The 26,380-nt window shown below is 38.6% G+C and overlaps 1 protein-coding gene across 1 annotated transcript in view; it reads right to left on the minus strand.

Moving 5' to 3' along the window:
• Positions 1–26,175, minus strand: part of B3GALT1 (beta-1,3-galactosyltransferase 1) — a 210,932-nt gene extending 184,757 nt beyond the window's left edge. Inside the window, exon 1 of the mRNA XM_056350372.1 lies at positions 26,006–26,175. The gene's annotated coding sequence lies outside the window, so the exon portion shown is untranslated. The remainder of the gene's footprint in view (positions 1–26,005) is intronic.
• Between the last annotated feature and the right edge of the window lie 205 nt (positions 26,176–26,380).

The following is a 26,380-nucleotide window of genomic DNA, read 5'->3' on the forward strand; positions in this document are numbered from 1 at the left end:
ATCTTTTCTGTCATCAGATGTATAACAAAGATGGCGAATGGCAGAACAGTAATTCTAAATTTAACTGGTATTAACAGTAATTTAGAGTTTAAATTGGAAGTATTAATCTGGAGGACCACTGATTCTGGTGAAAAACAGTGCATAATTAAACTGCTGTTATCACAGAGGAGTATCTTTATTAGATATGCTTTTTTTAAAAATTCTAGGGGGCTCTAATTCCAAACAGATTGATGAAGACAATAGAATACATATTTAGTGCAGTTCTTTTGTTATGTTTTAAAAGTCTAGAAAATATCAGATTAGATCACAGAAACCCCTTGTAATGTCTGGGACAAATCACCTTCTAAGAAGGCTACTCTCTGTCTGTCATGTATAGCTGAAAAAACACATTAGGGCATTAAATTTACGCATGTAGGTGGTCTTCAGGTTGTTCACCAGCCAGACACATGGACACAAAGCATACAGTATGGACAAATGCATGTGACAAGTGTGTGGGTTTAGAGGCCTCTCTTTTGACTGCAAGCTCTCACCATTTTAATCAACATACCATGCCAATCTTCTGTCCTAGGAAAGGGAAGCAGGAACTCTGTGTCATTTACCTCGCATTTCTGGTTCTTTAATGCAGACATAAAAAGGATGCCCTATACAGTGCTACTGAAGGATCCTTGTACTGCATCACATTCTATTTAGAAAACAGGCCAACAAAATCCCCTCTCCTATTCATCAGGGTCTTGTAATGATTAATTTTGGTGTTCCATCCTGACCCCCTATCTTATGATACCAAACACAGCAGCAGGAGAGTAGGAAAGTACAAACAACTGTACCATTTGCAGATGCTATCAATCTGACTGGTCCCACTCTTCAGAAAAGTAGACGGAGCTCTTAGTTGTTTATGTGCTCCATCTATCATCAAGGAAATGCTGATCACAAGTTTCCTTAAAATTAGTTGGCAGCTAAAAAAAACCCAAACCTAACAACAAAAGATGTGACGACTGTTCAGCATCTCCAGAATCTGCAAGAATAACAAATGATCTAGTTGCTGATTGGGCCCTCTTACTTTCTATTTAAAAGCAACTGTTAAATTAAGATGACAGTAATTGTTACAGATTTAGGTACCTTCATCAGTCAAACAAAAAAAAAAAACCCAAACCAAAAACAACAAAACAACAAACAACCCCACGTGCTCAGCTTCATTCCCAAAAGAACATAGGACAACAACCAAAGGGCACCACCATAACAAAACTCTTGTTGTGCAACCCCTGCAACTTTATTTACATTTGAAGAGCTGCATTAAGGAGAACTCAGCAATATCATTTAATTCATGCCTGACTGACTGTCCTTATAGCTGGTAACTGGAGTCAGTCATGGTTCAAAACCTGATGCTACAATGCAGCAAGCTGAAGGAAGCTGGTCATTAGTCAGTCTCTGCTCAGACTTACTGTAAGTGTCATTGAAAGACTTTCTTACATAGGTCTGTGGCTCTAAAAACCAGTTGCTAATATATGGGTAGGGAAGAATAGGGTGTAACTCCCTGGGTAGACTGATACTAGCCAGCTTCAACACAATTCAGCTTAAATTCTTCTTTATGAACTGGAATGCAGCTACCTGTTTTGGCCAACCTCACTTCCATCCCCGCACAGCTGGAGACAACCTCTAGCTCCTGCAGCCACAGTCAGGACAGCCTGATGGCAAAGGGCTTTGCCAGTCATGTGCAAAGTTACTGTGGTCTGTAAGAAGTTCACAGGTGACTTCCCTGAGAGCCCTTTATGGAAAGCAGTCTTCAGTGTACATCTCAAGATCCAGTATGTTAACTATTGAATTGCTAGTATTTAGAACAATACAACATTAAATACATCATTTTAGACATACTATGATGGAAGCGTTTTTAATGTATGTTCAACTATGCCAAAAATTTAATTCTAAGTATTATTTCCCGCTCTGTTATATTGTTGATTTTGTCTAAGCTGAATGATCCAGAAAAATATCTCTGCTAATGTAATAGCAGTGGAAACCATCCACAAACATGACAAAGATGTCTAGCGGCAACAACACTTGGTCTTTCTTGCTCAATCCATTTGCTAGGATTATCTAACATGAATTAACTACACAGTAGAAGCACCTTTTCTGTCAGAAAATAGGGCTGTGAGGGACCAAGTGATTTTAATGAGTCAAAAATAATGTTTGAAATTTAACATTTGCTTGCTGAGTGGCAACAGTGGAATCTTTGCTAGCAGCAGGATTGTTGGACCTTGGCTGTGATTCACTGAAGTTTCTATTTTGTCTCACTCCTGTAGACACTTTGTCTTACAACTTGAATAACCAATTTATAGCCATCCCAAAGTTGAGCGGAAATGCTGGGGTAAACCCTGCAGTGAAAATTAAGGGTGAAATGGCAGAATAAGACAATTCACTATTGTTCAGTACCTCTGGATCACTTCTGCACTGGAAGACCAAACTGTTTAATGTATATCTAAACACATACACTACATAAATTGCAATGTAGAGGTACACTGCCTCAGGGCTACATCCTCGAATGGCTACAGCACTGCCTGCTTGAAACAGCTTTTAGCCCTAGCCCATGGTTGCAGTGCAGAACAGCAGAGAAGAATCCTCTCTCCCCTGGTCCATGTCTCTGAGCATCCCACAGTTCATTCAGCCTTCTGCACACATGCAGGTGTTACCTGGGTTTAGTGCACCCCAAAATATTCCAAGCAGAAGAGAGGAACAAAAAGCATTATTGGCAAGGAGAAAGCTTGTTTGGAGATTAAACTCTAATTACACTACAGTTCTTCCAAGGAACATTGGTTGTACCACTTTCACTAATTTGGGGTCTGTCTGTATAAACATAACTCATAAATGGATAATACGTGTTTTCAAATTAGTCTTCCCGGTTACAAATTTTGGTTTTATATATTTAGTTTTCAAAGAGACTAAAGCTACTATCCGCTATGGCTACAAAAATTGCTTTGAGGACTAATATTTCTTTCTATAGTTCTCTCATGTCTTTAAATGTTTAGATTTTTGGTACTGCAGGTTCCTTCCCTAGATATTCTATGATTTGTACAGCTTTGTGTGGCTGAAGACTTGAAATACAGAGATCAGTTATCTTGCAATACGACTGGAAGATAAAAATAGGCATTTTATGATCGTATTTCAGGGAAAGTCCCTTCAACAGAGGTTATGAGAGACAGCACAAATTTTTCACTTATGCACATTGAGCCTTTATTTCTGTTTCTTAAAATCCCAGAAATCCTTTTTATTGTTCTTTTACTTACCTTAGAAATCACTCGGGGGGTGGGGGGGGTGGGGAGGGGTGGGGAGGGGAAGGTGGGGGGATGAGGGGGGATGGCAAAAATAACAACCCAAACCTATTTTATCCCCAAAACCTTTTTCTTAATAACTGGCATTAACAGAATTCAGAATTCTTCACATCCTGCTTCAGTTGCAATACCTGAGTTCTGACACCTCACATAAATCATACAGAAATTATGAGGACTTTATATAAGATGAGGACTCATCTAATAAAAAGTTTAAATATACTAAGATAAGAAAGATGTCATCATAAGAATGATGTGTGCGGTTAGCCCATGAGAAAAGAGATTACATCCTGATTATGAGCATACTACAAAAATAAAATGAGCACTTGAAGATGTTTTGTTTTCATCACCTTGATGCCCATGTTGAATGATGAAACGTACTGTCAGCTTGAATGCCAGTGCTTCTAAAAAGTTACATAACCTTACCCCATCAGTACACAAGGCAAAAGCAGACTCATGAATTATTTCTTTTTTTCCTATTTTGAATATTGTCCACCAGTACACTCATACAAACTTGTGTGATTTTGTTTGCTGTTTGGCTGCTGTCTGCATGAAGAATATACATGATTGCAAACTTTGTAGGTTCATCAGTAATAGTGTAGCATTAAGAATACAGAATATATGGCATTAAAGACAACAAGTCAGAATTTAAACTTGAAATTACAGCTTTGAATTACTCTACTAGTAACAAAATCTCTCTCTCTCTGGACACTTAAAAATTGTATGTATGTGGTATAAACCAAACAAACTAGCTGAACGCCAGGTATTGCTCACGTACAAGAGTTATGCCAGTGGCATAATCACACTACGGCAACTCTTGACTGTTATTCCCTACAGGACTATTACTGTTCATCCAGGTTTTATCAGCCCAACATTGTTCAATTTACCCTTGCATCCAAACAAGCTACATATCTGTAGATATTGTATGTAGATATTTATAAAGATTAAGGGAGCAGAAGCAGTATTCCAGTATTTTTCCTATGCCACACCTCAAATTTCTGAATATTTCCCTGAGAGGGCTCAGGATTTGCATGTAAGTGCCTACAATTTGGGTGACTGTTGCTCTGGAAATAGAGATTTCACAGATGTTCATTTTGCCTCCTGTAAATATCTGAGTTATAACAGCTCAGTGCCAAAGCCTACTTGGTTTTATTTCCAACAAAATCAACAAGTACAGTGAATGATAAAATTAGAACACACTACTATTACTATTTGCTTTTCCTCTGCAGGGCCTCACAATCCAATCTTGTGCAAAGTGTAATTCCTTTAAAAAAAAAAGGAAAAAAAACCCCACCCCAAACAAAAACCAACTTCCCTCTCCCTACCCCAGACTCACACAAGCAAGACTGATAAATGGATGAGCCTTTTCAGTCTCCACAAAGTAAATGTACTTTACTAGCACGTGCAAATATCAATTTAATAGGTAGCTACATTACAAAACGCATTACTGCTAACGCGCTGATTTTACATCCTTTTCCCACTAGAATATTTCTTCTCAATCAACTTGAAGTGGTATTTAAAAATTAAAAAATACTGGAACTGCAAAGACAGTTTGCAGTCTGCAAGACATCACTAATCATGCCGACTTTAAAAATTTTGTATCTCTAATAAAACCCTGAATTCTCAATTGACCTAAGAGATCTTCCGAGGTAGAGAGAAATCACTGGATTGTCAACAAGCCCATCCTATATGGAGCTAAAGTCCGTAAAAATACAGCTTACTAGAACATATTTCCCTTCCTTTAAACATGTTTTTTCTTTACTGCAAAAATTAAAAATTCAGACATATCCTGTAATTCTTATATCTAATGTGGATTGAACCATTACCGGCAAACTTCAAGTGCTCTGGAGAAGGGGGTGTTGTCCTTTTCCACGTTTACACTGCCTTACGCAAAAGCATCCAGGTCATATACATGTAAGGAAGAATACTGTAATAATAACAACATGATATGTAATACTATTACAGATAGTACTACCAAAACCAATAGGCTCTAAAATGAAATGTGACTCTGTGACAGACACTCCATTTTGCAATGTTATATGGCTATCTCAGAAATGAAACTATGTTGCTGTAACAAACTTCTGTGAATATAACTACCAGGACTAACTCCAGCAGAGTACCAACTGACTGCGACCTGCTATAAATGTCCCTCATGAAGAGACATTTAACTAAAAATCACATCTTCCTTCACAGGCATACAGAAAAAATAATATTTCATTATAAAAGACTGATTATGGCCTCTGGGAACATCTGAGAACTCACCTGCCATTTACAGACTTAATGGGTTTTGTTTTTTCACTAAGAAAACAAAATTTTGTCTAGTTTCACAAAAAGATGCTAAGAAATTAGTACTGGACTTCAGCAAAAAATAGATTTTGATTCAAATGGCTCAAGGATCCATATTGGACCAGTTTTGCACATTCTAAATACCAGTGCCATTTAAGCATCCATAATCCAGTTCTAGATTTATTTTCCAAGTTTTGCCCCTTCTTTCCATAAGACATTGACTATTTGGACCCAGTATTTTGTATCAAATCCTCTGCTTCAGGTTCTTAAAAACAAATTGTAACCCCTTCCACAGAATTAAGGTAGCTGGAAAGCACACTGTAACCCAAAAAGGTTGCAGCTGACCCAAAACTTCTCTTCCAATCTGCTATTTTAAATAAAACAGGCATTATCCAGGGCAGGAAAGGAGATTTGAAAAATGCCAAACTACAAAATCAACTGCTATTAATGGTCCTCTTACTGCTCCAGCAGTTCTAACACTTCAGAAAGAAAGCATAAGAATCTTTTAGTCCTAGCTAGTTTTTATACAGACTTCTCAAGGATTTTAAGAAATAGTTGATATGAGTATTAGGATCATTACTGGTAATAAAACAACAATCTTGTTGTAAGTATGAACTATTTCAACTGAAGAAATTATCTTAGGAAGATTTGAAACAGTAGATATTTTAAAAAACAGACAGATGTTTTCACTGGACGAAGGAAAGCAGAAGTATTTGACTCTCCCTTGGTGTTGCCCATGCTCGTTATCTGGGTCTGAACAGTTATATTGACTGGGAGGAAAAGAGGAATAGCAATAATGTACTTCACATTTTAGAAGACAGAAAAAAAAAAGTTTCCAGAGGTTACACTGTTTCTTTATAAAACATTCTTCTTTGTCTTAATACCGGAAATATTATTATGGTATTTCTAAAGTAAATTAGAACAAAGGTGGGATAGTAGAGAACTATATACAACAGCAACTACAATGTACAGTCCTTTTTTCTTTTGAATGATTAGTTTAACGTGCTTCATTCATAAAAGCAAACCCAAACAGCTAAATGAAAAACATGCATGTAACAATAATTAAAACCTATGCTAATATAAACCACATAGAAACCTGTAATATAAAAATATAAAAAGTTAGAGTAAGGATTCTGCATTTTATTTAATAAGGAGCATTTCTGAAATTAAGGAACTGTTCCTCAGTACAATGTGCATGGAAAAAATCTATTCAAAAGAAGGCATCACACGAAGTCTGAACAGTGAACAGAGCCTTTGGAATCAATTTGAGATGTTGCTTCAATGCCAAAAGATCTCTTTGGGCAAAAAATGCTGGACCTTTATGAAAAAAAATACAGAAGTTAAACTGTTGGAAGAAGGCTAAAAGGAAGAGTCAAATACCCAAAGGTTGACTGGAGAAGAAAAAAACCCAAACAACAACCCTCTAGCATTTAGAAAAGGTTGGAGAAGTTAGTAATCTGGAAAAGCAGATTATGAAGGTTTTTTTGGGAAAAGCTTTGGCTAGTGTACATAGTCATAAATTCATTAACTTCAGATGCATTTTGATAGTATGTATTAGTCAAGAATCTGCTCACAAAGTTCTGTGAAGGCCAAGTCCAATGGGTTTCAAATTGTTAGGAATAACATCATGTTTTCAGACAGCTTACAGTAAGATTGCTTATTGAAAGCATCCTTCAAGGAGAGGCAGCTGAGCCTGGAAAGATAAATTGGTTGAGAACTATAAACACATGCCATGCAATATTTTCAAGAGACTGCAAACCTTTTTGTGGCAGTTTAACTGCACAGCACAACTAGTGCCCTATCTGAATTCCAGCACAGCCTAAAAATGCTAAGAAATACCTTTCATTTTCATCTGAACATCACACTGCTTGCCGGGTTCTTTAATCATCTAATTAAAGAGAGTTCCTAACATTTTTGATTTTCTAATTCACTTTGAACAAATACAGTAAGTGCTCAGGAAAACACACTTGATCTCTGTGTACAGTATATGAGAAAAACTTGCACCAGTGCTCAAAGAAGTGAAGCAATTAATTTAAGCTTCAAGACAGTAGAGCTGTATTGATTCAAGAACAAAAAAATATTTGTGACATTTTCAATATATTAAAATGGAAACCTTTAGCAATATTTGATAATTTGTGGAAATGCTTAATGCTACAAAAATAAGAAATCAGTGTTATGGTTCTATAATTTATGTATTTCATTTACAGTTTTAATAATACCAAATTGTTATGGCTGTATTTCCAACAATAATAATTCCAATCTGACAGATTCTGAAAGAAAATAATGACGTTCTAGAACCAAGTAATTATAAAGGTTTCTATTAAAGATGTTGCCATTTCATAGCTAAGTAGCTGTTTTTCCAAAGGTAGTGGCAACTTCACTTTGGGGCTGGCCAGTCAGATCCTCCTACAATTTACCCATCCTCATTTTGTCAAACAACACACCCCTGGCAAAGCAGACTCCCAGTCAATGAGCTTGTCTTAAAAAGAATACATGACCTGGGATTCTCAGCACCTTGTTCCTTCCCAAATCTGTCAGACCAAAATACAGGTTTTCCTTCTTCTCATCTGGTCTGTTCTTCCCTCCCATCTAGCCAGTGTATTAATTTTCTGCTCACCTAATCATAGTCCCAGCTACCTATGAATCATGTAGGAATGACAGGCTCTTGACAGCCTACTGACATGTGTACTGCACCTTGTATACCACAGTGGCTCTGTCACCTAACATTACTAACAGCATCTATATCATCATCTTATTTTGTACAATAAGGTGTGCTCTGTCAATGTAATATTCAGCTCTAACCACTTTGAGATAAATTATCTGCATAGTGCATTTCACACATGACTCCCATTATATCCCACAGACATAGTATAAGCTGCTCCCTAGCAACTGCAGCAAAAACATACCCCTTTAGGTATTTTTCCCAGCTAAAGAAACCAACTTGCTATTTTATGAACTGCATATATAAAAGAACCTTGGTTACTGTCAGATCAAATTATTCTGACTAATGGTCCTTAAGATGCATTTTTAGCCTTTTGCCTAGTTTAAGTTCTGATACTGAAGCTTCTCTCTTGCAAACCTCCCACCTCAATAATTTTAGCAGCAAGGGAAAAAAATATTTCTCCAAACTGAGAAATACCTTCCCAATAAAAGCTAACCATTTATACAAGAATTATAATCATGTCATGAGCTAGAAATCCATTTTATATGGGAAATGAAACTCCTAGCATGTTGGCAAGAGTGGAGATAATAGATTTATTTTGTGGAACACCAGAAAAAGTCTTCTGGTTGGACTTCATTCACATACTGAATGGGACTGCAAATATTTTCAAAGGACTATAAGCTTTTAAGTAGACTAATGCTTCCTATGTTACCACAAATGTATTTAAATGAACTTAGTTAAAATCTGGAGAAAGCCACAAATTACTACTCCGTGTTTAAAAACACTAGCCTCGTGCTTACATCACACCTAGTGAATAAGAAGGTGTGGCTGTTGTGAGATGGGTATTAACACACCATAAAATATTTTAAAGGAAATAACTGACTAATAACAGCTAATTAATATTTCACACATGAACAGAACCTTCCACCAAACAAAATAAAAATTCAGGAATTTACCCCCTGCGCCAGGGGAAAGGCTGTAACAGCACAGAGTAGCTTCCCCATAGAAATAAAGTCAAGCCTTCAAGTGTGATGTTATCCAGGCTCACTACATTAGCACATGTAGGCAATGTCTAGTTTGACATTGTTGTACTGCTACTTAGGGTCCTACTGGTGAACCAAAACCATTAAAAAAAAAAAAATGATGGGAGAATTGCCAAAAAGGAGAAGACTGAAGCAGACGATGTACCAGTTTCATACCAGTTTGAATCTGGACCATTCATTTGGCTTCACAACATCAAATGTCATGCTAACTTGAGGTATCTTTGTACTATGGGTCTAGCTCTACAGTTGATTCCATGGTTAGATTATCTTTACTAAACTGTTGTACTTAACATGGTGGTAGTCACTGCAGACAAGGACAGCCAGAGTACCTTACATTATGCAAAAGATATTTCTTAGTGATTGAACCCTTCAGGATCTCAAAACCCAAGGAACTGTGATGATCAGACAGGGTCTCTGCAACAGTTTTGTAAAGTCACTTTTTTTTTTTCTGGCCTTCCAGTATGGCTAAATGGTGAAACTATATGACTTCTCTTACTGATAACTCACCAGTAATAACTACACCACCACAGTTTAGCATGTGCAATGATTAGATTCTGGCATCTGTCTTGAGCCATGCTCAAAGTTTAGCTTTTTTAGCACTGTAATAATAATAATAATATTGTAACATATATACAAGATACACATTATAATTTGAGACAACCTCCCGAGCTTTAAAAGTTCTACTGCTGCCAAACAGAATTATACTGACTTCATGCTACAGTGGTACATAGAGAATCTTTTAAACTCTAGATCTTCAAAGAGAAACTTCTACAGAACCATTTTACATTTGTATATAACTGCACTGGTTTCCAACTTTTAAACAACAAATGCTTGTAGAATGAAAATAAATCCCTGGCTAAAAGATGGTATATATATGTAAAGCACTTGATGCAGTCAACTGCCAAGAGGAGGTGGTTTTTTTTGAAATGGAGTACAGGGTTCACAACGTGAGAAAAGTGAGCAAATACACCATTGATAATTATGTTCGTGAACATTAGAACAAATAACTTGATGTGGACAGTAAAAAAACCCTACCCAAACAAACAAAGAAACCCCAGCAAAAACCCACAAGCCCTACCAAACCATGATATCCTCTTTTAATGATGTGTAAGGTGATTTTCTGACTTTTTCAAAAGAATAGAGAATGTTCCAAAACTAACGTCTGTCGCCTTTGTTAGATTATAGTTCCATTCTCTCTAATTCTGTTTTCTGAAAAGCAAATATTTTAAGGAACATTAGAGAAACTTTAGTTCAAGGAACATTCATTAATGCATTTTCTCTCTTGCTGTCTTTATATAACACTGGTACACAAGAAAGCAATGGACATTGAAGAAATCTTAATTAAGATTTTTCAGGCAGTTCTGCTACCAGAATTGTTGTTTTCTACTTCAGCATAAAAGTTACTAGATCCTTAAAAGTCACATGACTGACTCTGTGTTCAGCAAAGAGGTAGACAACTCAATTTAGGTGTTACGCTATTCTTACACAGCTGTATTTTCTCAACCGAGTCAATTAACATAAAAGGAGCTTCGTGCTATTGTGATTATATTGCTTCTAGTACAGGACTCATTTGGGTATCTTTGTTCAGAGAGAGGAGAGTTTCAGCATATTTGTGTTCATTTAGAGTAGTTTACCTGCATGTTTTGTCCACATCAAAAAATAAAAGCACTACTACTGTCACAGTTGTTTGCAATTTAAAATCAACCCTGAAAAACCTTCAGCTTAAGGCAGTAACTAAGCAAAAAATTAAGCATGTGTATAAATTTGCTCACTAGGCATTGATACTAAATTATAAAAGACAAATAAAAAACATTGGCACAGAGAAGATTAGTTTAAATTGCTGCTGCTTGTGCTGTATTTGTTCTGTGGATAACGAGATGAGCTCAAGTTTTACAGATGTCAACACCTGTCACCACTACCAAATTCAACTGAAAAACCCCTACTGCAGACTTTCAAAACCACCTCTTATGCAATGTTATTTTCTGAAAGGCTTATTGCTCTCATGCTCCCAAAATTGCTAATCATGCCTAACCAGTTCTCCTGTACCCCATCATGCTGTGAAACATACGTGCTTCAGTTGCAAATGGTCTAAAAATAAGTATACGTATGCAGTTTTATCAATTTGAAAGAGAAATCCTATAAAAGCTTAAAAATTTAGGATCTACATCAGCTTCCACTGGCATGCAGCCTTGTGGACGGTCAAAAAGACTACAATTCCAGAACAGAAGAGAAAACAGCGTCTGTTAGCTAGCCAAAGACAACAGCAATTAAAACAGCAAATAGCAAAAAGCAGAACAGAGCTATCCCTTCCCTTTAGGAAGTTCTATCTCTGCAACTATTACAGAGCTCTAGAGGGAATTAAATCTGTCCTTTTAGTAGAACAGGAAAATACAATAAAGACCTCTGTTGACTGATAAGTCTCTAAGAAAAAGCATAGCACGTGTTGCATGTAGCTACGCTTTAAGCATCTTCCTTGATACCCTTCAGTGAAGCTGACATTGAAAAAAAGTGCAAATTAAATTCACATACAGGTTTATCCCAAGTTTAGACATGACCCCAGAACAGGTCCTGGTGACCATCTTACTTCGTGAAGCAGAAATGCATTTTCTAAGAACTTAAATGTCACTGTCACCAGAAGTCAAACGCTACATAGAAATTGGCATATTTAATAAAATGCCATTGAAGTGAATCCTAGCTGGAACACTGCTAAATGATATGCTCAATTCCTGAACCAAAGTAATCATCTTCAGTGTCACTGGGTAACTAACCTGGCACCATAAAAAAAAAAATGGTATTTCCATTAGAGCCACGTATTCATCACTTCTATATTCGGTACACATTGGAGTTCAAACTGCATTTCCATGAGAGAGTCCAATATGGTGTACCTGGTATGGTGTTATGGATTTAAACTTGATGCAAAGTTTTATGAGTAGTAGTACAGTCTTCAGTTCAGCAAGATTCTCATTTCATGAACAAACGCCTTATTGACTTTTCTGTGAGTTTTATGTACTTTATGTCTGCAAGGTCAGGTCTTCTGTATATATCTTAATCAAAAGAATAGTTTTCATACCAATACACAAGGTATAATATAGCAATAAGAGAGGGAAAGCTTTTTCCCTTTTAAGCTAATAACAGGCACAAAAATTTCTAGGTAAGACCTTTTAGCAGAGTTTAGTATTTCCGCACAACAAGAAATAAGTGGGTTATACTTATACCCTAAATGATGAAAGAGCTGTGTATTTGAAAGGAACAAAGGACCATATGCATAAGGAATGTCTTCCTATGTATGAAAATCCAGTTAGATTAGAAGAGGAAAAACTGAAAAATAATTTTTCATAGTTTACACTCAGAGAAAACCAAAAAATAATATGCAAGCTTCCTAGGAATGCTCAAAACCATCCTTGTAAAACAGAGCATACCATTTTTTAATTTGACTTCCTTTTCCTTTTTAAAAATGCAAATCTGTTTACTTTCTGTTAAAAGAAATAAAACAAAAAAGCAAAGCAGCCTGGAAAAGAAAGATGGTTTAACTGGTTCAAAAAGCCAAGTGCAATATACAAGCTGCTGTGCAAGAAAGAAAAAAAAAAACTTTGAAGATTTAAATATGAAGATACCAGTATGTGTCACAGTTTTACCTCTTAATTTAATTTTAACATAGGTTGAGAAAAATATTACTCATCTGATCTTTGCCATCATCTCTCTTTTACTTTCTCAAATATCAAATTGTGCTGTCTCTGGATATACATTGAAAACTCCCATTAATACCAATCAAAGTTAAATATCTGAAATACTAAAAGAAGAAGAGACTGCTGTTTTGCTTGGTAGGCACCATTTTCAGAAAAAAAACCTGACTGAATGAGATACATAACAAATACAAAGTTGCTTCTCCTCTGAGAATTGAAACCTTACAATGCATTTCAAGTTTAATATTAACTATGTTGCCAACTTAAAGTTCCAGCCCAAACTCACACAGTTGTCACTGTTTTGTCTCTCTCATTACTTCCATAACAAATATACTACAAAAATTGAGCATGGTGTTCCTGACAGAAAACAAGTACTATGAAAGCAAAGTACTCCTAAGCCCTGATAAAACAGCCATTATGAAACAGTACAGAGACCATCCTGATGAACGCACAGGCTTCAGGTTTTGGGGAAAAGGAAACTATACGTCTTTGCAACGCCATGTACAAAAGAAAGCTGTTAAATGCACTATTAGGTAGGTAGGTATACTACCTACCTAAATCCTGAAAACTGGATTTATTGAAATTCAGAGAAGTCCTTTTCACTCTCATGGAAGAGGTGAGAGGAATCAAGGCTAACTGAAATTAACTGAGGTCTTAGAGATCACTTTTAGTTAGTCCAGTGGGCTTTGGACAGGGACTTCAACGTGAAACTCACTTGGCAATCAAATATTTTTACTGTTTTAAAATATTTTATTTCTATCTACATATTTGTAAATTAGCCTGCCTTTTATGTATTTGTTAACGTTGAATATGGTCATTTCTTTCTTATGGTTCTGTTTATTGTAACTGTTCTTTTCATTAAAATTATTTATGAGAATAATAATACTGTTTGAAGAATAACTCTGAAGAGCTATAGTTGAGGTTCTTCTCTAGAGGCGCACAAGGTTATTACAATATTTCATTACTACAAAACAATACATCTTCAGATAGAGGCAGTATTAGCTTAGCTTGCAATATTCCTTGCTACCATGGTACCAGCTTTTCCTTGTAAAGCAATTTAATCACTTCCATATTGGTTATACATGAAGTATTAGTGCTATGCTTCATAGGAAACACCTCCCAGATTTTCATTACAATATATTGTTATATTATTTACACAGTTAGAAAATCTATTTGTCTTTAAGCATGTCACTGCATCTCATTGAAAAAATGTCTAGCCCAAGTTTTATTATTAAAAAGAGGTGGTTTTTTTCCAGTTTTAAGTCCTCAACTCAACCAGTCTGGGGTTCCTCATAGATTTTCTAAACCCCACATCATCTCCATGGTTCTTTTAATTATCTTTCACAATACCACCTATCAGCACTGTTCAAAGACTATAAATCTTTGTCTTTCAAGACAGAGAACAATCACATAAATTTTAACATCCCATGAGATAAGAATATAGTTACAGTACCAGGTTATCTAGCAACTATATAGCAAAAGAAATTAAGACTATACCAATTTGTATTGGTTTACTTATGAAAGATGTGGTCATCACCTTCAAAAGCTTAACACGATTTTATTTTTCAACAATGAAAATACATCAACAATATATATGAACAATTTCTTTTCTTTTTCTCCATGGAAATAATCTATTAGATAACAAAGTAAAGCTAACTTTATTAATGCTATGCCCTTCTTAGCAAATCAGGTAGAAGATCATCCAGCCAATTATGGAATCCTGGCACATAAGAAGAACATATACAAAACCAAAGCAATTACAGAATTCACAGGTAGTACACAAGACAACATAATGAATTAACAAGTTAGCCATGCATAAATAAACATGTATGTATTGCATATTTAGAAGGCTTTTGAACAGAGAAAAGATGAAACTGAAGTTCTGATCAGCATTTTTATCATCACTGTGTAGATACTAAGCCAGGCGCTCAGATGCATGAAGTTTCCACTCTGCAAAAGAAGGAAGCTGTTACTAAGCCAGTTAACAGCTACTTGATTCTGTAGTGTCCTCAGCACCAACGCAGATTTGTCTTATGCCACCTGCCTAAGGCTCCCAGGGGACCAAACTGTAGTACCCTTGAGCTTCATCCATCCAAGCAAGTACAAGTGCCACCAGGTACACATGTATGTCCATGTGTCAGAGAGCACTTTCAGACCCAGAAGATCTCACCTGGCTATCCAGGCTGCTCTCTAGCAGTTGGGACCAATTATATACAGCACGCGGTGGCCAGAATGCAACTTCAGAACTGATCCACCTCATCTAGCCACAACTGCTATTCTTGATCGCCTCTGGCCTAAGCAAATCTGCTCTGGTGTTCAGAACAGGTAATCCAGGGGCCAAAACTGACAGCATGTCACTGCTGCACTATATAGAAACTTCTTAACTTGTTCTACAAATAACTCAGTCTCCAAGTCTGTAAAGAAACAAGTACTACTAAAAGCACTTGTAATGTAACTAATACTAAAACTGATTGCTGGTATTAATCACTGTACTTTTTATTTGTACATATTCAGAGGATGCTTCAATGTACAAGATAGTAGATGCTTCTATCTGTGCACACATGCTTTGTCTTGAAGAGAATTACAAAACACTTTTTATAAAGTAAAACTAGTATTTTTAATACAGCTGCTTGAAGCCATGTTGTTAAAACCGTGATTAAAAATTACTTTCAAACAACTGCACGTTGTATAAGTGTAACCTTGCTTATAGGTCACACTGGCCCAATAACATAAAGATTGACAGAGTCTGAAAGATAGGCAAAACATATTTTTAAGAAGTTTGGGTAGATCTATAAAGTTGAAAAAAACCATGCAGAACCCTTACTGGCATCTTGCTAGAATGAGCTGCATTAACAGTAAATGTGGATAGTACAGGCTCTGAGTTAGGTATTTTATCAAAATATCAGGTAACATGCAGTCAAAGTTAAAACTACCTGAGCCCAAAGGTCTTATACAGATATTACAAGTGGTCTGAGTCCATTCCACTGACAACTGTACAACGTGCATAGGACTTGCTCAGACATAAATGACCTGTTTCCTCATGTCAGTCTCATTACAAGACAGTCACCTCAGACAAGTATCTAATAGTGAAATGAAATCATGCAATAACTTGGCTGAACGGCCACACAGAAAATAGGGACATACTTTACAAAAGACAAGTTTCATTAGCGCTAGTATGTTGCTTACTTTTACTTGGTTATAAAGAAATTTGCCTGTCTCAGTTTTCAAATTATTAAGAAGGTGACTTCCAGGTGACCTCAGCTGTGACACATCAACCAATATACGGCTTCCCCAGACTTTGTGGTTAAAATAGTAATATATAGTTTAAAATTATATAAAATGGGTATGGTCTGGCCCAGGCTCAAACTCCTACACCTTAGAGGTGCCTACCTCTAAGCGTACCTGTGATTCCATGACAGATAGCCAGAATGATCTACAATAACCCAGCCAGCAACAGTCAGATGCCTCAGTTAAAAGCCAGTGATGAAATGCAGCAATAGGCAGAGGCTCAGGGAAGTTTTCTACTTTCAGGTAGGGTGTCTTTGTTCCAAGAAGTCGTTGCAAGACAACCAAAACCTAGCAGAAGCCTACTGTGACAATCTCCCTGTTACATGATGAACCGTTTCTACTGCATCATCCACATTCTTTCACTCGTTTTACTATGACTTGTCATATAGTCTGATACCTAGTACAAGTGTAACATCTTCAGAGGAAAATCTATTACTTATGACTCAGTTGTTTTCTGTGCAATTTTTTATTGAGCTATTTTGCTGTGTGTCATTTTATGTTTTACTTTCTAAAAAGAATTAATTAAATTTTGTTTCAGAAAACTGAAATGACAAAATGTCTACAAGTGGACAGCTGATGCTATGGCATAATTTTCCTCTCCAAAAACTTGCAGGTAAGCTTCTTGCTTTTACTAGCAAATTCTCTTACCATCTACTTTTGTCAGGACCATTCCTCAGACACACTGTCTAATTGTGTCATATGGTAAAGAGCAATTTTACAGTGCGAGGTGCAGTACCAAATTCACTTTGCAGAAGACTTCAAGTGATAAACATACCAGATCTTAGAGAGGAAGAATTACTGTTTCTTCTCTACAAATGAAAAACAACTCACAGCAAACATCTTACTTTGGAACTTTTCAAAAGAGTTGACTGTTTATCTTTAGAATTTGTGCCAGTACAAACAAAATTATTTTGTTTCCCTTTTAAGTGAGGATATTACTGAATAAACAATATAGAACTTCTAGAAGCTAGTTCTTAGTTTAACTAAGGTTTTTGTTTGATGCCTCTATGCACACTTCTTTTGTTCATACCCACACCTATCAAGATTTTATATTTTCTCCAGAGAGATATTCAGAGTAAGATACCCATACCACAATATTTCAGAATCTCCTCCTCACTTGTAACTAGGACACAATGTGTTGAATTCTACTGCCATTGAGTTTTAATTTCATAAACTAGACAGAAAATATGGACAAAACAATTTTATCCCAGTAGCAGTATATTTTCCACCTGACATGTTTAATATGGTCCAACTTGCAGCATCACTAGCAGACCGGATGCTCAAATTCTATTCCAGACTCCTTTAGTCTATTTCAACCCCTGATTTATCAATGGGAATGTTGGCTTTGTACAGTAATCTGAAATCTGCACATGAAAATTTCCAGCAAGCAGGCCAGTCTCTTCAGAGCTTGCAAAACATTTTTCACCTGAGCTGCAACATAGCAAAATATTTGTATAATAGGCAGCAGAAGTAGTAATATGCTCTTTAACAAACTGGTAGGACAGCAGTGAACCCCAAGCAAGTATACACAGACTTGAGGCATCTGACTCAAACTGACCTAGGTGTACTAACTTGGTGAGCAACTTTCATTTCAAGCTTCATTTGGGTGATGAAAGCCTGTAGTATGATCAGCTATGCTCATACATTTGAATCTTTCAGCCACCTTTTAGCTGTGCTATGTTACTTCCTAGCTTATTTTAAGCAAATACAGCAGCAAACTACATGTAATCATAAAACTAATTCTGCTGTATTTGATGTAAGATGCATTTGCTGAGGCCTTTTAACAAACAGCTAGCATACTCAAAAGCTTGGCAAAAAGAAAAAACTAGTAGGTTTAGTCTGAAGTCTGAAATGGAAAAATTTGCAAATTCTGAAAGCTTTAAGTAAACTTTTGCAAAATAAATTTTTACAGTACAATAACATGAACGTACTAATGTCACTCTTACTAGCTGCCTAACAGACCAAATTCTTGAGATTTAAAGTGTCCTCTTAGAAAACGTACACAGAAGAAATTAATTGGTTTAGCGTATTTTGTGGATGCCCACAGCAGCATGGCTTCCTTTACATGTACCATCCTACCTACATGAAAGTACTTTTTCTAGGGAAGAATGCATTAAAACTTGGCTGATGATTCAGAAGTATCTTATTTAAAAATGTTAGATGAATGACTACATACATCTTAACACAAGAAGATATTGTCATAATTAAACAATGGAAGACAAGTTCCACTTTTTATGATGATAGGCTGTTTAAGACAGATAAGCACTACAAGTGGCACTGCTCTATCAGTAAGCTGCTAAATGTATTCAGCACAGATTCATCAATTACCACTACTGTGGCCTATGAGTACTGGAGAAAGAAGAGTCTGCACAGTCTATACACTAATAGTGTTCATGTCCATCCACGACACCCTTGCAGGATACCATGAACCCACTATTCCACTTTAAAATAATCTTGAACTGCATCAGCCAACAGAAAGCTAACTATGACTTTGCAGCTACTGTACACAAGGACACGTTTGTCATGAGTTTCAAGCATACCATGCAAAAGGGATACACCAAAACATTTCCCTGTGGCAAACAACTGCCTTGCTTTGGTTGCTACAGACTCTGGCAAACAGCACCCATTAAATAAGATCAGGAAACTGACTTTAAACCACCCATTACTAAATTCAAATAGTAGAAATATTTGTTACATACTTGATAACATGCTAATTTGAAAAAGCTGTTTTTGTCAACTGTGTTATGGTGCAAAACAACATGAAAAAAGAATCCTATTGCTGTAAATTAACTGTGGTTGGTATCACAGTCTTTTAGACAGCCAGACTTACACAGCAGATGACCTCATCAATGGACAGTAGCACAGCTGTGGCCTTGCTTCAAAGGATGTAAAATATAATTAAGGTAAATATTTCAATTAACAAAGCATTAAGATGACCACTAAAATAGTTCTGTGTTTCTGCCAAGTACTTTAATAACAATAAATCAAGAAACAGAACAGCACTTCAGGCTGGGGTTTGACAAGCATATGAGGGAATTTAACTGCTGCCCATCAACCACCTTGCTCTCCTCTTGCATTTACCTTTATAGCTCTACGTCCTCCCTTGTATCAGCCCTCATAAGGTCCTCTGTGAAGCACATTCAAGCTGGCAGAAAGTGGCTTTCTGTTTTGGTTTGTTTTTGGAAACCAGTGGCCTGTGGGGAGGAGTTGTCTTCTGCCGGACCAATGTGCTGAAGTGGTTCTGCAAAGGGTTGGGAAGGTTGGAGTCATTGTGACTGGGAGAGGGGAAGACAGGATCATCACAGACATGCTCGCTGGAGTCACTTACGCTGCTGTGAAACCACATTTATTACTAAGTAACATCAAGTAATAATGCAGCACACTAATAATACATTTCTAATGTTTCTTTAAACGTCTCTCAATGCTGTTTGCAATGCAGCAGCTCTTCTAAGTGACATGCTCTGATTATCAAATGACTAGACTGTTTTTGAACAAGGAACATGAAGAGATCCTTTCTATATGGTGGGCGTCCAGCCTAACCTCTAATAAAACTGGGAGGGAGGAGGAAAAAGCTTTGCTTATTATTTTCACATTATTATGAAATGTAGTTCACAAATGGAAGGTAATTAATTAGATAGTATTGGAGTTAAGACTGTTGTGTAGTGAATCCATAAGGAGGCTAGAAAAGCATTTAAGTTATTTGAGTAAACATCACTTTACACTCCAATATTTTTAAAAGCTTCTTTGGCTTTAATTAAGCATAATTTTAACAGCAATCAATGTGGATCAAACACCATATACTGCCAATCTCATCTTCCCATTCAATGCAGCTGGATTAACTGCTATGAATGGCATCTTTCAGAGTGTTCTTTCTTTTTTATCTGGTCTGGGTTTCTGGACACGGCCTTAACCTGTTATTCTTCTGAGCTCATGTTTACTGAGGTTCAAAGAAAAAAAAAACAAAACCAAACACAACAAAAAGCAAAGCCTGTGTTATATACAAGCCATTTTTAAGATCTACGGACACCTTGACTGATTTGCCACAACACTTTTATCCCTCTCAGACATCAGACATACATGCAAAAACTTCATAAGGAATGATAATGTTGGCAAAATTAGGACGAAGACAAGAAGCTGCCTTCAGGCACAGGACTAATCCCATGCTGATGGCAAAGAACTCCAGAAGCACCTTGCAAAACTCAAAATGGACAAAAAGATGCCAAATGAGCTTCAGTGTAGATACACGTAAGCTAATACATCTAACAAAAAATAATCTAAATCATGTACGCACCATGTTGACAAATGACTTGGAGAAGAAAACTAGGAGTCATTTTTGACAGATCCCTGGAATTAACAGTTTTACATTCAACAGCAACCAAAAAAATCTAGCAAAACATTGGACATCATGAGGAAAGGCATTGAGAAAAAGACAGAGCACATCTAAACAACCTTTGTCCTCCCACATCTCAAGCCGTGTGTGAAGTTCTGGTCCCTGCACCTCAAGGACAGTCTCTAGTCAGAGAAGGGCAAACAAAACATCAAAAGGATGGAGTGCCTGCCTTAGAAAAGGACTAAAGAGGTTCTTCAGTCGGAGAGAAGGCTGAAGCAAGAGATGATTGATCAAACCATGAGGGTGGTAAATAAACGAACGTAAAACTTGTGCTTGCTAAATCCTTCAATAATAGAATTAAGGGACATTTAACAAAGCTAGTACGACATTAGTTTATAAAAGATTAAAGTGCTTCTTTACAGAACTAGCTTTTGGAACTTGCCACCCCAGGAGGCTGTGAAGGTAGTGAGCATGAGCAAGTTTGAAAAAGACTAGTTCTTTGTTGGCAGGTCCACAAACAGGCTCTAGAAATGATGAGCATATATATACCTACCATCCCTAATATGAAAACTATGAAGGGAGAATACAAGGGAACAGATACATAACATAGCTAGGTTTGTGTACAATCCCTAAATAGTATCCCTCAATGTCACTGTTGTAGACCAGACCCCAAGTATGAAGCCCACTGGTCTGACCCAGTAGAGCTTTCTCTGATATTCTTAACTTAAACTTTCTCTAATACCATCTGTTAAGCTCTAGGAAAAAGACACTACAAAGATGGTTACACCCCTGCTTCTTACCCACTGTGAAAGATACAGGTCATATTTGAATAACAGCAGATCTTCAGTATAAATTGTAACATATACTATCCTATGTTAAGCAATAAATTAGTACTGTATCTTTAAACAAAAATAAGGGTCGGACCCAAGAGGAAATATTTGAATTATTCCAGCCAGTGTGACCCCTACAAAGCCACAGATGCTGTTCCACAGCAGGATCAACTATTTCAGTGAAAATGTAGCCACCTGCTGAGGGACAAAAGAAACAAACAGCAGCCCCTCAAACAGCAGAGCTGCAGAAAAGCTCAAAGGGAAGTAAGGTTGGGCATGGAAGTCATTCACTTTTTTACTACAGAAAGTCTCAAAAGATGGTAAGAGTTAAAGCTTCCTGGTACTCAGATGGCAGTCTTTAAAAAATGAGTGCAAAAACCAGTGTCTACAGAGTATTTTTTGCTCTCTTCCACGGAAGCATTTATACCTGAAATAAGCATATCTTAACTGAAATATTTTGAAGATATTGATAATACAGAACACCTTCTGCAAAGGGAGAAGGTCTGCAGGCGACACTCCATAGAAATTAATAAATATAGTTCAACAGAACTCTCACACAGTTTCAGTTGTACAGCACATTCTTTATTCACTTCACTCTTAACCATTAGCTCCCTCTCCAGTATTTGGTAACTTCCTTGTTTTTCAGAAGGAAAGAGTGTAAATTTATATTTTTCATAAATATATGTAAAAATTATGTTATACATTAAATTACACATTATTCTTAAGGGAATAATAAAGTACAGTTTTGATGAGTAACTATTGCAGATATTTAGATTACTCCCACTAGTTTGGGAGCTTAAATGGAGAGCTACAAAAATCAGATTGCGGGAGGGTTAAAAAAGATTGTCTGTCCCCCACTCCCCCCCCCCCAAAAAAAAAAAAAAAAAACAACAACAACAACAACAAAACTAGCAAATTTACAGTTTAGGTATTGATACCAGGAGAGGGGTGTGCTCATAAGTGAGACTTGTAATTCATTATCACACTTTGATTCATCTCTGTATTAACACTACCCACAAGCAGGCCCAAGGCTCAGAGAGACTGTTGTACATCCTCTCTTTCTCCTGGATGAACTCTAGAAAGCTGATCTCAGCCACCAACACATCTGCAGCCTGAATAGCTCTGCTGAAATTTACGTCTGCCTGCCATTAGTCAAAGAACAACTTGCGTATCTTCACCTCTCCCTCCTTCACTCTGTTGAAAAGCTGTGTCCTCAGCATCAGGAGCTGAATCCCCATGTCCTGTTTAAGAGTATCTTTTGCTAACTTCCTTGAAAAGCTTCCATAGGAAAGACAGGAGCTGAAGAAGAGCAATCTTGGTCATTCACATATGCCTATGGCAGTGTTAGGCAGCAGCAGATACTATCACCATTTGGAAACATCTGAAGCCTGTGACTAAGTGACAAAGGGAACACTTGGATGCAGAGGCATTTTATACTTCATCTGGAATTCTGCAGAGCTTCCATACATCAGTGTTTACAGTTGCTGTGTTTGCTGGAGACAGTGCTAACAGCTACAGGTCAGTATTTTAACTGCAGTTCAAAAACAGCATTGGCTTTTCAAAAAAGATCAGTGTACCGTTTGCATGATCTAATACAACTAGGAGAAATACCATTCATCCATCTTTTCTATGATCTTCTGCAACTCTTCAGCAGTTCAACTAAATGTACATGTGTACTTATTTCTAAAAAAGCACACCACTTGTTTTTCTTAGCTGCATCAAAAGAAATCATTTTCCTACTACTCATGGCAAATTGCATCAATATTATTTTAATATCAATCTTTAAGCAACTAAATAGGCAGTAGGTTGGAGAATGTGACAGGACTGATTGCTTCAGTTCCAGATTTTTTATTATATTGCACATAGCAATACTTTCCTGTAAAAATTACTACTACAAAAGCAGCTTGGGAAAGTCCTAGATATTGTTGTTGTTGTTGTTATTTTAATATTATTTTAAACCTCCTTTTAGTTGGGAGGCATACAGACAGACTCAATTTCTTTGATATAGAAGAAAACTATGAAAGACAAGCTAACAATCTGAAATTTCTGCATTCTTGTCTAGCTTTAACTAGGTAGGAGCATTATATGATGATAATAATTATGAATATTAGTAGGTCTATAGCTGATGAATATTTTTTAACAAGTAAATAGTTAATACATTTATATTCACTTCAGTGGCGGGATGATCCCTGCTCCAAAAAAGTTCATTACTTTTAACACAGAAGAGAAATCAACACTGAATCAAGCACCCTTCTGAAGACAAAAACCGGAAATATTTTTACCTTTTAGAAAAGGTTTCCCAAGAATCTAAGGAAAAAAAAAGTAGTTAAGACAAAGATAGGCTATGTAGCAAATACAGTGGCTTACATTCTCCTGTACGCAGGTCCTGACAACAATCCCAGTGAAACAAGTATCACAAATAAAGACTACTGGTGTGCTGAAGATTACTACAGTTCACCCATTCATAAACTAGATTTTTAGATTAAAATTTGGTGTCAGTCATGGGGGGGGGGGGGGGGGGAAGCTCTGTGTTTTCAACCTATAATCTCTGCAAAAATTCTACTGGTGTCTGACACAAAAACACCACAAAAATGTGGGGGTTTCTTTCTTAAGAAAGGACATAAGAAATACACAGATGAGGTATGAGGCAGACTGGCACAACTGAGCACATCAGACATTTCATCACAGCAATGTACCTGGATCAGGACTGCTCTCTAAATTAACCTAAAATACTCTGACAACATTGATTCCAGTTAACTAAATGAGGTTTCTCAAAAACTGGTTTGCCAATATGACATTTGCCAGATCTATGTGATCTATCCAGAACTGATGATGTACAAGAAACCGAAATGTCATTAGCAACTTATGTTCTGTCAAAAATGTTATTCAGTGGTTAAGTATGCAGGGAGGGAACAACATTAACCTGTACCAGTTATACATTCCACACCTCAAGTCTTTTACACTGACTAGTGCTGCCTTCTCAGCTGTAAAACTGAGCTTCAGCTCTCCAGAGCAAAGCATGTATTTGTAACAACGGTACTTCCACTGGTTATTCATCCTTGCCATCTGTCACATGATTTTAAAAAATTCTGCAAGCACTTTATGCATCACATGATCGAACGCATCCTTATAACTGAATTAATGTATCAGACTGCTCTGTATCAAGAAAGAGGGAACCAAATTAATACGCTCCTGGAAAGTAGGGAAGGAAGCCTCCAGCTCCAAAAGAAGGAAAACCTCAATCAAATTAAATGCTCTTTGTGTTTTCTGCAGACAGTGTTTCTTAATGTTAAGATGCCCAACCCATCACATGCGAAATAATCAAAAGATAACAGAAACTATTTTCTGTTCAACCGTGGATGCTATCTTGCTCCCTCCTGAATCAACATCAAAACTCCTCTGTATTTCCATGGCTGAAGGATCAGGTCCATCATCACAAAGTCTGGCAGCACCCTAACAATTCCTTAAAACATTATATAAACTAGGTTGGGAATGTTTATATTAATGGCTATAAATAGCACTAAAAGGCTGGGGTTTTTTTCTAAATTAACAAGATTTGACAATACTTAAAAGCCTTCCATATTAGCTTCTACCACTGAAAGTACAGCAGATTGAAGAACAATGAAAAGGAGCGCACAGGGATAAACGGGATTTCATCTTCGGAATTCCTCCATCTCAATAGCCAGTGGCTATTACATCAACTGTCACCGTTACTCCTACTTTAAAATAACTTTTCTTTGAACTGTTTTAACAACTTTAAGCCACAGTCCGCGGCCACAAGACCACCACCTTCGTTAGCCTCTCCCGCGTGCGAACCGCCCAGCCGAGGCTCCGGCGCCACGTCCGAGCGAAATTCTCCCCCGAAGGAGAGCTCCAGCGGCCGGCGCCGGGCCAGCCCTGCCGAGCTGCTCGCCCCAGCGCCGCCGGCCGGCTGCCGGGCCGGGGCCGGGGGTCGCCGCTGTCCCCGCCGGCGCCCGGCTCCCCGGGCAGCCAGCAGCCGCCCGCTCCGCGCCAGCCGGGCCGTCCCGCCCGCCTCAGCGCCCGCTGCGGAACGCGGGACCCGCAGCCCCCCGGGTGGGTGCGGGGACGCGGCGCGGAGCGCCTTTCCCAGCGGACGCCCCCGCCTCACCGGCGGCACCGCGCGGCGGTACCCCCCGACCCAGCCCTCCCGAGGCGACCGAGGAGCGCAGCGCCGCAGCCCCTCCGCCCGACTCGGCCGCTGGGCCAGCGCTGTCCCCCGCGGGCACCGCTGGCCGCCGTCAACCGGCCGGACTCACCGAAGTTCCCACGGCGCCGCGGTCCCTCCCGGGGACCGAGACGGGGCACGGCCGGCAGCGACGCACATAAAGGCAAGGCGAGGGGCGGCGGGGGACCGCGCCCGCCCGTGACCCCCGCCCGCCGCGGCCCACCGCCGCCCTGCACCGCCACCCGCCGCGGGCATCCCTCCCGCCCGCCGCTCCGCCCGTGCCGGTGCCGCTGTCCGGCGCTGCCGCCGGCCCATTCAGCACGAGGCGCAACGGATGCACACGGAGGCAGGCATCTGCCTTCCTCGCGGCCGGACCTTACCGGCCGCGCTCGCCGCCCTCGCCCGCCTGGGCGCACGCCGCTCCGTGCCGGGCTCCCGCTGCCATACGCCGCCTCGCAGCCGGCATCACTGCTCCGCCCGCAGCCGCACCAGCCGCCGCGGCGCCCGGCAGCAGCACCCGCCTCACGAGAGCGCAGCCCAGGCAGCGGCGGGGCTCGCCCTCTCCGACTGACAGTGGCGAGTAGCCAATCGTCGCCCGCGCAGCACCGAGGAGGCGGGAAGTTGTGACGGAAAGGGACCAATGGGAGCTCGCCCCAGCAGCAGCGCTGTTTCCGGGAGGGGGTTGCCGCGCCGGGCGGTGAGGGTCGCCGCGGGTGTGAGGCGGTGGGGCGCTCCCGCAGGGCCGGCGGCGGGGC

The sequence above is a fragment of the Falco biarmicus genome, chromosome 8 (assembly GCF_023638135.1).
Source record: "Falco biarmicus isolate bFalBia1 chromosome 8, bFalBia1.pri, whole genome shotgun sequence".
Taxonomy (NCBI): domain Eukaryota; kingdom Metazoa; phylum Chordata; class Aves; order Falconiformes; family Falconidae; genus Falco; species Falco biarmicus.